Below are 13,164 nucleotides of genomic sequence, written 5' to 3' on the forward strand. Positions count from 1 at the left end.
AATGGCGATGATCCATGCTGACAAAATGTTCAGGAATCTTCCGAATCCATTAGATATAGTAGATTTCATATTGCAGGTTTCCACTCTAGCCACTTCCGCCAGATTACTCGGAGGCGGTAGGGCAAAAGTACCCATTAAGGCAGGGTCTTTTAGGAGGCCTACTCCGATATTTTGAAGCGAATGATTGCTTCCATGGATCATTGGAATGCTTCTCGTAACTTGTGAACTGTTGGGGAGAAATGTTTGTTGGTCGACGATTGTAATTCCTCCTTGAAAGGGAAATGCAATCTTCCTGAAGTAGGTCGACACAACTGTGGCCATGGCATATATCCAGGGCCTTCCCAGTAGGATATTGTAATTGAGGTTTTCGTCAATTACTTCAACATCAATTTCTATTGTTTTTCCCCCTAGTTCAACTTGCAAGTTGCTTAAAATCCCGTATGGAGTGTATGATCGTCCATCAAATGCTTTTAACATCGTTGACGATCGCGACAAGGGTGGTGAGCCTAAATTTTTCCAGCAACTCATCGACATAATACATGTAGATGCCCCCTCATCAATAATTGTCTGATGAACAGTTTTGTTGAGGGCTTTCACTTGAATAAGGAAAGCTAGTTGAGCTGGTAACTGAGGGTCATATCCTTTGTGATTAAAGGATACAAGATTGGAATCCGTTGGGTCAATCCCACCTATTACTGATAATAGATCCTGCTTTTGGGAGAGGCAATTTTGCGGTACCTCAAGTGTCGACATAGCGGACGGCGATTGGGCCAGGTCCTCTACTATCTTATAATTCTGTGCTACTTTGGCACGAGGATTAAATGTCGATTTGTGTACTACTCCCTTTGGTGGCTATATCATTGGCTCAGGAATGAAGGGTGGCACAACTTCGGTCAAAGTTGTTGTCGAACTACTAGGTTGTTCATTAGCCTTGTTATTTGACAGCTATGGATTCCCGTAATCTTTTTTCCTTGTCAAAGCATCATTTTGCTGCTTTGAGATAGACAACATAAGCACTTGGGATCGGGAAGCATTTTGATTAGCAACCAGTTTGGTTCCCGAGTTTGGAAACGGATCAGTCAATACTTCTGAGGTTTTTGAACTCTTAAAGAGTTTCTTAACTTCAGCTTTATGTGGACAATCTCTCGTCTGATGATCCTCATCGCATATCTGACACCCTGCAGGGGGTTTCCTTTGCCCAGAAGGGTTTGCAGAAGGTTTTTCAGGAGATGACTCATCCTGCTGCTTTTTTCTCCCTTTCTTTTTCTTCTTGCCCCCTGTTTGCTTCAGTTGTTTGCCCTTGTCGGTCGACACGGCATTTACATCCAAGGCGAGAAGTTATTCATTTTCATTTTGATCAAAAATCTTACGGGCTTTCTTAGATGTAGCCTTTGTCGATTTCATGCTTGTCATACCTATCACGCCATCGCTGACATGAGAGTATTTGTTTGATTTAGGAGGAGGAGGAACGGAGAATTCCGGTCTAGGAGCATCAGGGATTTTATCGTAGAGTGTGCCAGACTGAGTATATATCAAGTCTAGATATTGCGCACGAGCAATGACTTGCTCTTTAGTGACGACTCCTCCTTTTGCCACATCTTCCGTAATACAAGGTAATAATGACTTAATAAACCATTCAGCTAAAAACTGATCAGGAACGTACGTTTTTACCATTCTACGACAACGTCTCCACTCATGAATGTGATCATATATGTGAGTGGCCGTTGTCTGCTTGAAATTGGTAAGAAGTTTTGTTCCCGTTTCGTACCTTATGGGTAACTGAAAATGGGTTAAAAAGGTTGTGGCTAGGGTACTGAAGTTATCGAATGAAGCTCTAGGCAATTCAATATACCATTTTGCTGCCGGACCAGTTAACGTTCGCTGAAAAAGGCGAAGCCTAATCGAATCATCGTTTAGAGTGTTAGATGAACACCACAGATGAAAGGTCATCACATGATTCGACGGGTCTTCACCCAGATTTCCATTAAATTTAGGAATATCTGACGGAAGTTTATGCGGAATCGCCGTCCACCAAGGGGCGTAAGCAATTGGATCATTCGTCAGCCGGTTTAAATCTGGTAATTCTAGAGTTTCTACAAAGGGCAACTGTTGATTCAGGTTAGGCGAAGCATACCCAAGATAAGATGGAATCGCCTGAGCAGTGGGTCTTTGCATACCAGCATAATGTATTTGATGCTGGTAACTTTGATAAGGTTGATGGGCATAACCATTATAGTATGGTTGTTGATAACCGCTTTGGAAATGCGGTTGCCCATTACTTACAAAGACTTGTTGCTCAGCTCCTTGATATGATTGCTGGAATTGTGGTTGTTGAGATTGAACCAGCCATGGTTGTTGGACCATTTACTATTGTCCAATACTGGATGATTGACCAAGATGAGGAGTCATAGTACTTGTTTGAGCCTGAGTCACTCCAGATACGGAGGCACTAACCTGAGGTTGTGATTGAATTGCTGAGACGAGAGACTGTTGTATTGCAACCTGAGAAACTTGGGGTTGACATACAACAGGTAGCGCTTGTACTTGCGATGCAGTCACCATAGCAGGTATAGTTGGAATATTCGACACAGGGTGGACTGGTTGCATTGAATATACAACCCTTGGTTGCTGAGGTAGTATTGGTACCCAACCACCGGATGTAATTCCAGTTTGACTTGAACTTTGTTGTAAACTCCCACATGGTTGTTATCCGGGAGGGAACAATGAAAAGGCGTACTGCCCCCCATATGGTGGCAATCCAGTACTTAAAGGGTAGATTGGCCTTTGAAGACACATTGGATCAATTTGTTGAGTTTCAACATAAGAAATACCAGATGATAATCTGGATGAAGAAATAGGAACTGACCATGTCATCGAAACAGTCCCTAATTGGACTCCGGCTTGTTGTTGATAACTTGTGGGGACACTAGCAAACATTGTTGGAGTAGCAGCAGGACGTTCTGTTGTTGCTGCGTCAGATGACAAAGTCCTAGATGTCAACGATTGTTCAGACATATCTAGTCTATCCAAAAGATTTCCTAGCGATTCTACAAGAACTTGCGATGAAGGGAGACTAACTTCTAAGACCAACGAGGGAACAATGACATTATTCCGATTAAAATAAATTTTAGACGCTTTGACACAACTTGTTTTTTCAATTTTTAAGAGTCGAGAAAAAACAAAAGATGACTCTAGTCGCCTTCGATTTTTAATGAGCTTGAAGTGACAAGTGCTCAGATGGAACTTTTCCTTTAAGGAGTCTGAAAAGGAATGAAAGAGACTACTCTAGAAGTCTAGACAGAGGGATTACCAAACCAATCGCAAAACTGCAGAATACTTTTTACGGTACGGCAGTCAATCTTCCCGAATGCTGTGTTCAGTGCATTGCGATCGATAGGGCGGCAGACACGGCTTCCTATAGATAAAGGATATAGCCTATTGTGGTCTCCCAATATATACTCGATGGTACGTGGGAGCACAAGTCCGTATTGGCACTTGTTGTCTCAAAGTGGAGGAATCACCCAACCAGCAATGAAAACAACAGTTACCAGGCTTTACGACGCCAGAATATGTCTCTAGCCTAGACTTCTAAACGTTGTGCATTAGGTTCCAAAGCATTTTTAGATTCATTAAATTTATTTTATAGTTGATCTTGTTTAAGAAATTTGCCTTTCAGGTTCACCGCGTGATGTAGATATACAATTCCTAAAATGCAATCTAAGATGATAAACAATCATTTAATCTTCTTTTTGCAATGAAAATCCTAGCTACTAAAGAAAGAGAGATGATATTCTTTCAACATAGAGCAGAGAGCACACACTATATGCATTGTCCTAAATCAAACCAACAAACAGTCTAAATGAAAATGCACATGCATGTATTTGTTTTCAGCCATCTTAATGTGTGAATGATAGAAAGAAAGCTAAGCGCAAATCTGAATTATTTTTCAAAGCGACATTACTAACAAGCTTCTTTTCAAGACAAAATTAAGACAATGACGACACTTTGCGATTTGGAATGGAAAACTTGCTTTCAACACTTGAAAAACTACTAATTCAAATCAAATACAAGAGTAACAGTGTAATCAACTATCAAGAACAATCGAGTTCTCTTCTATGACTGAAAACGACACTTGCGACACTTCCAAATCAAGAAATGACAATTCAATTACGCTACTTCTTTGTAAAAGAGAACTGAAAATGGCTCACAATACATAAAAACATTTACAGTTCTTTGCACAATGGAGGCGGAATAATGGCAAGGAAGGTGGTTTCCAACAGAGGTATACTGACTACAGATAGCAAAACTCCTAAATAGAGCTGAAAAGGGTGAAGAAAAACCAAAGTGTGGAGGCAAAATTAGCCTTTTATGATTAGCGCACCTGTTACACAGGGATTCCAGTATGAATCCCACCTACAGCACACGGGAAGTGCGATGCATACTGATATCTTTGAAGAGAGGGTGTGATGGTACAGTACGAGACTTTTGATCCAGTTCTTGATCACAGTTTGCAGTAGAGTTCAGGGATTTAGGCCGAGCAAGTGATAATCAGTAAATAAATCACAGGGGTAGATCTAAGGAGGTTACTAGAGCCACCACAAGGGCAATTAGAGAGCTTGTAAATCGATTTTTCAGTTTATAAATAAAACCCGGAGATAGACTGAAGCAACATTGATCTACTTTGCACTTGCATAGAAAATGCAGTTCGAAGGCTAGCTGGCTTGACTTCAGGCTCCATCTGTAAGTTTATAAAGCAAATAAATATAGACAAATAAACAATCTATTCACTACCCAACGGAGTCGCCATTTTGTTATCGAGAAATCTAGTGTCTATGCAGAGCTGCTAGTCCCACTAAGGCTGGTAGCTACCTTAGAAACAAACAAACTAAAACCACTTTTGTTTTCCTTTATGAGAAGTAGATAAGAGGGGAAAAAAGGAGACCAACCTCTGTCTTGCGTTTGGTTCCTTGCTTGATTCCTCTCCCTTCTGATAAGTCTTTGCCACTCGCTTCCTCGTCTACCCAGCTTCAAAGAGCACCTGTGGAATCAAAGCAGCATAACACTATACAAGAACAGAGATCTACTATCATAAACAATATAGGACCAGATATATATTGACCACACAAATGCATATACCATCAATCATATAAGAATGTGGAGGAAAACTTGAATAGCTTTATTAATAATCAAGAATAGAAAAGAGGATTACAACCAATTGTTCTGACCCAGTGTCATCCTCTCAGCAAGAAAGCCCTTCTTCACCTCATGAAAAGCTTAGATCACCCAACACTATGATGTTGCACCAAGAAGCCAGCATCACTTCCTTAAAAGATACAAAATTCTAGCCTCCAACCTCTGGATCTCTGGGATGAGAGATCTATATATAGATATTTGTAGAGGTGTGAGTCAGCTCTGGGTTTTTTATTAGTGTCTTCTCTCTGATAGTTCTTAATTCCACTTGGAGATCTCATTGATCTCTTACTCATCCTTGGGCGATTCTGAGAGGCAAGTGTCACAAGAGAAGTTTTTGGAAGATTCCATGATCATCCACCTCACAAACTATCTCTGCCACTTGTCTATTCTCGTCCATCGCACCCCATAGAAGGGATTTTCAGTATGCATCACACCTCCCGTGTGCATTAGGTGGGATGCATCGCACTTTGACCATGGAGAAGGTGAGATGGTCCAGTTTTGACCAGTTCTGAGCAGCTTTTCATGGAGAACTTCTGGGAGATGATGTAATCAGCTGACCTTGTTCTTTTAGGGTATGGAACAACACTTTTAGGGACTTAGGAGCCCTTGGTTTATGGACATATATGATTGGGGTTGCAGTGCCCAAAAATGTCTATAACAGGGGGAAATTGTAGAGCCGATTTGTTTGCATTGTGGAGTGCTCTTTAGTGCTCTTCTTGATTGGGCATTGGAAATATTCTTATTATTGGTGACTCCCTAGTTATGATAAATTGGATTCAGGGTCGTTTCTCTCTTGTGGTTCTAGTTCCCTACAATTGGAATTAAGTGATTAGGAATAGTATCCCTTCTTTCTTGGTTGTCTCCTTCCAACATGTCTATCGGGAGTAAAACATGGAGGTTGATGCTCTCTCCAAACTCGGACTCTCCCTCTATCTGGGATTTATGATTTTTGAAAAGTTCACTGATGGAAGTAGTTGTGGAATACGTTTGTTTGAGATTTGTTCTCATATCAGATGTTGTTTTTTTGGTTTACTTTTTTGGCGTTGTTCATTTGGGTTGTGAACCTTGCATATTCCCCCTTTTTTCTTGCTTTCTATATCTTCTCTTGTAGAGGAATAGTCATGTGGACAAACTTCCATTTTTGATGTGTTGATTTGGAGATTTTAAAGTCAATTACTCATTATGATCTTATAGATTCATGCAAATGCAAACTTTCTTTGTTAAGGAATGTAAATTTGTCAACTAGTGATAAAATATATTCAACTTGGGAAAGGGCATTCTTAAATTCAATCTTGAGATCGAATCTAAACTTCAAATTCACCTTAATTAAATGTATTTTTTGTATTTCACTTCACTGGACAAGGAGGACAATTTATAACATTCCATAGCATTTTTTATCAACTATAATTAATTTCCATCGTTGTATGGAATTTTCTTGCCTAACTATGGAAGGAGGGATGGAATCTTTTCATATTCATTAGCCCATGACAAAGAGCCAACTTTGAAATGAAATAAATAAAAAATCAAGAAATGTGGTGAAATTATTGGTTTTTGTACAAATTATGAGTATGTTGATGTCAATGATCAAATGGTGGTTTCTTTTTTGGTTTCTCTGTTTGAACTTCTATTGTACTTCATATGGATCTTCACCAGCTAACTTGCAGCCAAAGAAGACATGAAAAACAACTCTCTAGCCAAAAACGCTCCTACCACAATTATCGCCAACCTCTAAGAATTCACCCCAGGAGATTCGACATTAGCTCCTTTCACTCTGATCATATTCAAGCAAGCAATTTGCGAATCCAATTTTGTTCCCCCTCATACTGTTCCCACCTACAACCAAGCAAAGAAATTACAAATTAAAGCATATAATGCGTCTACTATTCTAATCAAAACCCAAATTGAAATAGACACCCCGACCCAAAGATAGTATTAAAAAAACATTACTGGGTGTAATTTTTCTAATTATCTCAATACAAGGCATTGTGACTGAAACATGCAGATCCTTTCTAGATGCCTCCTTCATTGTAATGTAATGAGAGCTCTCAATGTTCTAGGCATGATCTTGGCTCGTTAAGGTAAATACATCAGATATAATATTGGATGCATAGGAATTGAAGCCCCCCATGGCACCGTCCAGTGCATATAAGTTCTTAAGCATGTTCAATTCTAACAAAGCTGGAACAATGATCTTCAAGAATTTGCTAACAACTTCCTCGGTAATGACTACCTCACACATAACTAATTTCTCGTTCCCTTAAATCTTGTTGACAGTTGTGGGTTTCTTGTCCGCACAGAAATTAATTGATGACTGGCCAAAACAAATTTCATTAAACAAAAATAATTTAAACAAAACCACGATAAAAAGGAAATAAAAAAAAAAAAGTGCAATGAACCAAGAGTTCATAGAACTAGTGGAACGAGGGATGGCCCAAAACCCAAATTTCAATCATAATCACTTAGACTTGTGTGGCCTAAAGAGACTCACCAGAAACATTTATAACATCCATATCAGGAAACTCCTTCTAACGGAAATCTAAAACATTATGCACACCCTTGGACATCATATTCATCCCCATGGCATCTCTAGTGGAACAACAAAACCTCATGTACAGATTCCTTCCTGCAATTGCTCACTTGATTCCTTGCAGCCTGGAAAACTTGTTGGTGTTGTTATTATATGCATAAGAACATCAGATCAATGATAAAGAGTCAGTTTATATTACTCACAAAATGGTTACTTTCTCATATACAACAATCTGATTCTCTTGAATGATTGATCATAGCATTAAGGGATTTTAGAGAGATAAAAATACTAGAGTGTGTACGCATGTGATCTAAAAAAAAATAAAAAATATCACCATACTCAGAGAAGATGAGAGAGAAGCTTTCACAGTTATTGGGACTTTCCAAGTAAAACATAAGTTGTGCAACTCTCCTAATAGTGGAGAATCGAATGACATGAGCCCTGGTCATGCCATCTCTAAGAAGAACGCTTGTAGCACCCCCGGGCATATGAATGACCTTACAATCTTTGTTGGTGCTGACCACCAGGAAGCCCTCAGCAGTGGCCATGGAAACCATGTTTTCAATGCCATCAAGTAAAATAGGCCCTGCAATACCCACAAGAATCTACACATACCCAACAAGAAGTTCATAACATTGGCCAAGGATGGATCCATAATCAAATCCATCCAAGGGAAACCCATCCATACATCTCCTATTTATCATCTCCAAATTTCTTCTTCTCAGCGAAGCAATTGTCCTGGAGTCTCCCCCAAGAGCCGATTCCAAGGAATAAGAAGCTAGTTTTCCATAGCTCATAGCATTTGCAATATCTTCATCCTCATTATCCCCCAGCGATGATGCTAATATCACCCCATTCCCCTTTAGTTGTTGTTTCACTTGAGGCAGAGGAGGTCGGTAAGGCTTCATAATAGGAACACACAATTCTTCATTAGAATTTGGTTCCAAAAAGGGAAGAGGGCTCATCATGAGATCTTCCACCTCCTCCTTCCACAGCTGATCAAACTCCTCATCACAAGCAGTTGACCGCTCGCCGCCATTTTCCTTGGAGGTGGTGATAAAATTCTAGAAATAATCAATGGCAAAGAATCCGCTCAAGTATATGAAGGAGGCAAGTTGAGCGACAATGGCCAACATCTCCCCAAGGCTCATCACATGAAAAGAGGCGTCAAAGTTGTTATCTTCTCCCTCCATCTCCTCATGACAAAATAGGAGGGAGCGAAAAACATGACAAAGAACACCTTATTCATCATTCCCATGGGAAATAGCAAAGCATCAGATGACTTTTGCTTTGATTTGGTATAACTATTACCATTCATGAACTTTTTTACAGGCCCAACTCTAACAAGTTTAGCAGTATCCTAAGTCAATGCATCAATGGAACAATCCATTTCATCTCCAATTTTTTTCTAATTTCTATGCCCATCTTTTCTTTCGCTAAAACCATAGTATCCATTACACTAAAGTAAAAATTCTCGATCGAGCTATTCAAACATTGGGTCGAGCTCTCCAATGTCCAATACTCTTGGTCAAGCTATTAAAACACTCTCATTCAATCTCTAAAATGTCTTGCAGTCTGTGAAAATGTTGCACATACACCACCAACGAGAAATTTAATAGGAAAAAATAGCTCGATCAATCCATAATGCATGGGCATTAAATAAATACAATAGAGACAATATTAGATGCATGGGTATTGAAGGCCTCCATGGCACTAGCCACTGCAGATCCAATTAAGTTCTTAAGCAAGTTTAGTTCTAACAAACCTGGAATAGCAGTCTTCAAGACCTTGCTAACAACTACCTTGATAATGACAACCTTACACATTACTGATTTCCCACGCCGTTCAATCCAATTCACAATTGTGGGTTTCTTGTCTGCACATTAGTTACGCAAAAATCACCCGATGAATAGCCAAAACAAATTTCATTAAACAAAAAAAATGGAAAAAAAAGGCAATAACAAAAAGTGTTGTGAACTAAGAGTCCATAGAACCAATGGAAATAGGGATGACCCAAAACCCGAATTTAAATCAGAATCATTGAGACTTGCATGGCCTAGAGAGACTTTCCAGAAACAATGATAACATCCATACAAGAAACTCCTTCTGAAGGAAATCTAAAACATTCTACATGCCCTTGGACACCATATTCATCCCCATGGCATCTCTAGTGGAACAACAAAACCTCATGTTATAATTGCTTCTTACAATTGCTCACTTGATTCATTGGTGTTGTTATTATATTCATAAGAACATCAGATCAACGAGAAAGAGTCAATTTATATTACTCACAAAATGGTTACTTTCTCGTATACAACAATATGATTCTCTTGAATAATTGATAGATTAAGCATATATAGCATTAAGGGATTTTGGAGTGATAAAACTACTAGAGTGTATACGCATGTTATCCAAAATAACAAAAAATAAATCTAATCACCATACCTATTGAATATTAGATACAAGATTTTTTAGTTATTGGGATGTTCCAAGTAAAAGTTGAGATATGCAACTCTCCTAGATGTGGGGATTTGAATGACAGGATCCCTAGTCATGCCATTTCTAAGAATAACACTTGTAGCACCACCAAAAAAAGAATGGCCTTACAACCTCTGTTGGTGCTCGCCACCAAGTAACCCTCGGTAGTGGCCATGGGAACCATGTTTTCAAAGCCATTGAGAATAAGAGGCTTTCCAACGCCCACATGAATCTACACATACCCAATAAGTAGTTCATAATATTGGCCAAGGATGGATCCATAATCAAATCCATCCAAGGGAATCTCATCTACACATCTCCTAGTTTCCATCTCCAAAGCCCTTCTTCTCACAGAAGCAACTCTCCTACAGTCTCCCCCAAGAGTCGATTCGAGGGAATAAGAAGCCACTTTGCCACAACTCACAACAACTACAATATCTGTAGAAAAATCTGTGATAAGTTAACCCAATAATGCAATATAAATCAAAGCAGAATACTATAACCTACTTCTACTATCATTTTTTGGAAGCTTAAAGATCGAGTTGAACAATATAACCAGAAGAAGAAGAATCAATGGCACAATACACATGAAAATACTTTGTGGAAAGTCTCAGATAAAAACCCCACACTATTGTATTATCATACATGGTGGAAATACATAGGAATTATACAAAGCCTTAGCTCTCGCAGCTAGCCATCTCTCCGTACAATCCTCACAGATGCTCACAGACAATCTTGGCTTCTCTTCATCCTTCCTCTCTGACCTCCAAGCTCCTATTTACTTGCGTTGTTCCTTGTGGATGATTAGCCTATTACCAAGTGGAAAAACAAGCCTTCAAAACTATGCAATCCTCAAGGATGAATCCTTGACTACATGCATGAGTTTTCTCCATGAGAAAACACATGCAACTGATAGTACACTATCCTTGAACATTATTCTCAATTGGGTCTTTCTCAGAAAGACATGCATGAGTTTTTGATGAGGGAATCTTCAGTTAACTGGAGTAGCACTAGTTAAGTGCATTAATGCATCAACTGAATGTTAACTCACTATTAGTTCCTCAAACAGTTTGGAACTAATTTAACTAGACTTAACTCAGTAAACTGAGTTAACTAATTACAACTCAAATATAACTCAATATTATCTCCTTAATTTAAGGGATAACTCTTGCATGACTTCAGAAAGACTTCTAACTTGAATTTCTCCAACCAATTAATTTAACATAACTTAAGTAATTATTTCCAAGTAGTTGTTAAGACTAAATTCGATTTTAATTCATAATTTAATTCAAGGACAAATTAAATTGGAATATTCTTGTTGCCATATTTCAACACTCCCTCTCAACAAGAAAGGGATTATCTTCCACCTTGATCCTGTCTCTATGGAACTCGAAGTTACACTTTGACAATGCCTTTGTCAAAATGTCAACATCTTGTTCCTCTATCGAAATATACTACAGCAACATGATCCTCCTCGCTACACAATCATTGAGATGATGATACCGGATGTCGATGTGCTTGGACCTATCATGAAATACTAGATTCTCAGATAGTTTGATACAACTCTGGTTATCACAATAGATCATAGTTGGATCCATCCTCTGATCAAACAAACCGACTAGGATTTTCCGCTTCCAGATGGCCTCACATGCTACCTGACTTGCAGCCATGTATTTTTCCTCGGTTGAGTTGAGTGCAACCGACCTCTATTTCATGTTGTACCAAGAAAATACCGCTGACCCAAGGTTGAAAATCCCTCCTGATGTGCTCTTCCAATCTAATGGACTCCCTGCCCAATATGCATCAGTGAAGCCCTGTAGCTTCACTCCCTCTATCTGTCTATACCATAATCCATTCTGAGATGTGCCTCTGAGCTATCTCAATACATGCTTTGCCACCTTCCAAAACATCTTGGTAGGCTAAACCATCGCTTGACTCAGATGGTTCACCGCATAGCACAAATCTAGTCCTGTGTTCATTAAGTACATCAGTGAACCCACAAGCTGCCTGTACACAGTAGCCTCTACCACTTCTCTTGAAGTAGCAACCTCCCTCCTCCAGTTACCTGCTAGAGGAGTCTGCATGGGTTTGCACTTCTCCATGTGGAATCTCCTGAGTATCTCATTTGCATACTTTCCCTAAGACACAAACAACTCCCCATCCTTCTGCCACACTTCCATGCCAAGGAAGTAATACATGAGACACATGTCTTTCATCTCGAATTTTCTTGCAAGGTCCTCCTTGCAAGACATGATCAACTGATCATCACCAGTCAATATAAGATCATCAACGTAAAGTACGATGATCAACAACTTACCTTTCACCACGATGTGGTACAAGTTCGCATCCGCTTCACTCTTTCTGAAGCCCAACCTGGTGAAGTAGTTGTCTATCTGTCTATCCAACGAGGTGCTTGCTTCAGCCCATACAATGCTCTCTTGAGTCGGCACACATGTGACTGACGATTGAAGGTCTCAAAACCTTTCGGCTACTCTTTGTACACCTCTTCCTCAATTTGGCCATTCAAGAATGCAGTCTTCACATCCATCTGATGGATCTTCCAACCCATCTATGCTGATAGTGCCAACATAGATCTGATAGATGAGTACCTTGCAACAGGAGAAAAATTCTCATCATAGTCAATCCCTTCAACCTTTGAAAAGCCATGGGAAATAAATCTTGCCTTATTCTTCTCCACACTACCACCTGTAGTTTGCTTTACCTTGTAAAGCCAACGGGAACTCACAACTGACTTGTTCTCCGGTCTCGGAACCATGTCCCAAACACTGTTACGAACTATGGAGTCATACTCCTCCACCATAGCATCAACCTAAATTTGTTGCTGCACTGCTTCCTTAAAGGAAGATGGCTCGGTCTCAACACATTCCCCAGCAAGGGCCATGTATCCAGTGTACTCTTAGGTAACCTCCTTTGTTTGCGCTGAGAAGATGGTGCTCCCACATTGT

The 13,164-nt window shown here is 39.6% G+C and overlaps 2 pseudogenes; both read right to left on the reverse strand.

The window, feature by feature from the left end:
• Positions 1 to 6,777: 6,777 nt before the first annotated feature.
• Positions 6,778 to 9,038, reverse strand: LOC149154870 (3-hydroxy-3-methylglutaryl coenzyme A reductase 1-like; annotated as a pseudogene).
• Positions 9,039 to 9,375: 337 nt separating this feature from the next.
• Positions 9,376 to 11,868, reverse strand: LOC149154871 (3-hydroxy-3-methylglutaryl coenzyme A reductase 1-like; annotated as a pseudogene).
• Between the last annotated feature and the right edge of the window lie 1,296 nt (positions 11,869 to 13,164).

This window comes from Pinus tabuliformis, chromosome 9, assembly GCF_031772625.1.
Source record: "Pinus tabuliformis cultivar Carrire ecotype Pingquan chromosome 9, CPIR1, whole genome shotgun sequence".
NCBI lineage: Eukaryota > Viridiplantae > Streptophyta > Pinopsida > Pinales > Pinaceae > Pinus > Pinus tabuliformis.